Source organism: Theobroma umbraticum, unplaced genomic scaffold (assembly GCF_002168275.2).
Source record: "Theobroma umbraticum cultivar Fairchild unplaced genomic scaffold, ASM216827v3 scaffold_4.1, whole genome shotgun sequence".
Taxonomy (NCBI): Eukaryota; Viridiplantae; Streptophyta; class Magnoliopsida; order Malvales; family Malvaceae; genus Theobroma; species Theobroma umbraticum.
This window is the reverse complement of record NW_018397258.1, coordinates 9,911,886-9,915,707: the sequence shown is the minus strand read 5'-3', so window position 1 is coordinate 9,915,707 and position 3,822 is coordinate 9,911,886. Positions and strand designations below refer to the sequence as shown.

The following is a 3,822-nucleotide window of genomic DNA, read 5'->3' as shown; positions in this document are numbered from 1 at the left end:
AAAGGTTGAATGCTAAAGATTTAAGCTTAAGTGTGCAAAAAGAAGAAATGATTTCACAAATATCAGCTCGAGGATTTTCAAGTGAGTGAGCTTTTATGGCTTTTGAATGCTCGATGGAAGACTAAAATGAAGTCTAAAGAGCCATAAAGATGTAAAAGTTTTCTTTCTAGGGTTTTCAAATTTAGTGTTGGTCTTCTCTTTCTTCAAAATGAGTTGAGGGTGACCTTTTATAGCCTTAAAGATGTTTGGAGTCGTTAGACACAATTTTGAATTAGATCTAGCCGTTGTTGTGCTTATAAGGTCAACTATGGTTTCTTAAAATCCTATATTAGGGCTTCTTTACTCGACTCTTAAGTTCTTCTGGTCACATCCCATTTTCTAAAGGGATCATGATTGGTGTAGGACCTACATAGATATAGCCCACTAGGCGTAAGCAAGCCTTAACTAAAATGCATGGGTTTGTCATCTATCACATTCATTTACATTTCCACTCATAAATAAATAATAATCACCACATCATTATGGAACTTCACAATATAATGTGTGGAGCTTCATTCATTCTTACATTGAATATAAAAGTAAATCAACATCCTTACAACATTATGGAACTTCTCAACAAATGTATATTTTCAATTTTATTTTATATCAATATTCACAATATCTATCATTTGTGGTCTGGCACACATCTCGTACTCATATCATTATGGTCCTTTCACCAAAGTCTTGACATTCTCGTTGGCACCCATTCTAAAGCTTAACACAATATTCACAATCATAAGGCAAATACAGGTATCAATACTTACTTACATAACCCAAAAGGTTATTTTAGTTTAATTTTATGTTATTTTGCTTTAAACTACTTTAACTTTAGTTATTGTTGATTTCTTTTATTGTTTTAGTAAGAAATCTTATGAGAATGGCTTATTTGATGAAAAACCATGTAAGTATGGTGATGACTTCATTCATATATGCTATAGTATTTTGAAGATAACTTGAGCTACAGAAGCATGATTGATGTTATTCTTAAACCACTAGAAATCTAAGAAGAAAGGATAAAAATTTTATGTTTATCACCTTTCCCATTTCTAGTCAGATCATGGTCAAAATAATGTTAGAAGTAGATGTAATGCTGCAATTTTGCACAAGGTACCTTAAAGGAGCCAGAGTCATAGTTCTGAGGATTGCAATGCTATAGCACCATGGTCATTTGCCTTTCTAGTACCAAAAAATAGAGAGCAAAACACCGCAACACTAGCCACCCAGTGCTGTGACACCCTAATGCAAACACAGCCCATACTTGGATCTGAGAGCAGAAAGTCATGGTGCTGAAAAGAGTGGCCCTACGGCCAAGGTGCACCATGCTACAACCCATGAAAGTGACACCGTGGAACCAAGAAAGGTAAGGCTGTAGGGTCGGACAAGATTTGAAAAATAAACTTGTGATGGGATTTTGGAACATATTTAAAGGTCCTTTTTTAAAGGTTTCAAAAAGGAAGACGACAAGCAACTATTTTGGAGAAAAATAGACAAAAACAAAGGAAAAAAGCAAGAGAATTTGAGAAAGAATTGAGATCGAAAAGCTTTAAGTGTTAGTTTCTTTTTTTACTTTTGTGTTTGTCCTATTTTATTTAACTTGGATTAATGGCTAATTTTCTTTGGATAATGTTTATAATAGGCATTACGAGCTAAACTATTTTTCTAGGATTTTAGTGGATTTCAACATGTAATTTGAATATTTGTTTCTCTTTTATTTACTATGAATGGGTATGGCTTTGTTTATTCAAATTTGTTTCTAATCCTTTTGATTGTTTGCCCAACAATTGAATGATTTGTTAATCTGAATGAGACTTGATAGACTAATTTTAGATTAAACTAAAGTTCAAATAGTATATGTTCACGTCACTTAGGTGATCTGATTCGCAAATAAGGTAAATATACTCTTAAATGACATAAATAGCCAAATTTGAACACTAGCTTAATGAACCTTATTTAATTGATTACTATAGACATATAGTAACCCAATTAAGTTAGGTATGTGTACAAGTATCTCAACAAAGACTTGTACATAGATTTGGATTCTAGGCTAACAAAACTACCCATGAATGTAAATATTGAGAGAAATAAATGTCAGATGAAGTGTTGAATGAAGTCATAATCCTAAGTTTCAATCTATTGCCTTTCTTTGGTGCATTATTAGTTTTCTTTAATTAGTTTAGTTTTTTATTGAATTTAGTTTTAATTTATTGTCTACAAAATCGAGTTACTTGAATAAGGTTGATCTATCATAATTGTAGTACTTAGTGAACAATTAGGAGTAAATCATTGTGGGATACGATTCTAGACTTACCGTCTATATTACTTATTTAATATGTATACTTATATGAACTAAATTTACAAGTTTTTGGCACCGTTGCTTGTGATTTGTGTTTCTTATTTATTTTACTAAGACTAAAATTCAATAGATTAATCTTAATTCGAGTTTTTCTTTCTTTGTTTTTCAAGTTTGTTTTATCATTGTATGAGTAGAGCAAAAAGCTTTGAGATTGTATCTTGTGATCTAGAGATTGAGAGAACATTTTGGAGACTTCAAATGAAAAAATCAACAAGGATTTGCTCAAATTAATACAATGGCTAATCAATAAGGTGAGCAACAAAACTAAGAGCAAGTAGTGGAAAACAATCATTGCTTAAGGGACTATGTTGTTCCATTAATACAAAGGCTTCCCTCGAGTGTTCGAAGGCTAGCTATTCAAACTAACAATTTCAAGATTAAGCTAGCCATCATCACCATGATCCAGACTTCTGTTCAATTCGGTGGACATCTAAATGATGATCCAAATGCCCACATCTCAAACCTTTTAGAGATATGTGACACCTTCAAACACAATGAAGTCACAGATGATGTAATCCATTTGAGACTTTTTCCTTTTTCATTAAGTGATAAAGTTAAAGTGTGGCTCAACTTGCTTCCTACTAGCTTCATTATAACGTGTGATGACCTTTCTTAGAAGTTACTTGCCAAATTCTTTCCTCCCACCAAGACAACGAAGATGAGAAATGATATCACATCATTCATGCAACTCGATGCAAAATTGTTGTACGAGGCTTGAGAGAGATACAAGGATCTACTTAGGCATTGCCCTCATCATGGTCATTTAAAGTGGCTTCAATTGCAGACGTTCTACAATGGGTAGAATGGTCAAATTTGAACCACTATTGATTTCACAACAAGAAGTGCTCTCATGGAAAAATCAATTAATAAGGCGTACGACCTGTTGGAAGAGATGACATCGAACAATTATTAATGGCCATCAGAGCAATCATTGCATAGGAGAGTAGCTAGAATTTATGAGATGGTTGCCATTTTGACATGAACAGCAAAACCCTAAACCATCTATGGAGAAGTTACTTGTGCAGTATATGACCAAGACCAACTCCTTCATTCATAGTTAAGTATCCTCGTTGAGGAATCTTGAGACTCAAGTTGGACAGCTTGCCAACACTATCAACAACAAGCTTCAAGGTACTTTACCTAGTGACACAAAAGTTAATCCTAGGAGGGAAGGTAAGGAATAATGCAATGCTTTTACTCTTAAGAGTGGAAAAAAGTTTGGATTTAGTAGTAAGCAGACTAAACATCAAGATAAGTCAATTCAGAATGGGATAGTGGTTGAGAATGCTGATAAGCTAGTGCAAATGAAGGATACAAAGGCAAACCCACCACCACCATCTTTTCCTTAGCACTTTTAGAAACAAATCTTAATCATAAATTCTAGAAGTTCTTAGAAGTATTTAAAAAGCTTCACCTCAACATTCCTTTTT

General features: G+C 33.4%; 1 non-coding gene across 1 annotated transcript; it reads right to left on the bottom strand.

Annotated features, from left to right (window-relative positions):
• Positions 1-3,047: 3,047 nt before the first annotated feature.
• On the bottom strand, positions 3,048-3,155 carry LOC149527406 (small nucleolar RNA R71). Its single transcript, XR_016351092.1, has one exon. It is a non-coding gene; the product is annotated as a small nucleolar RNA R71 (small nucleolar RNA).
• Between the last annotated feature and the right edge of the window lie 667 nt (positions 3,156-3,822).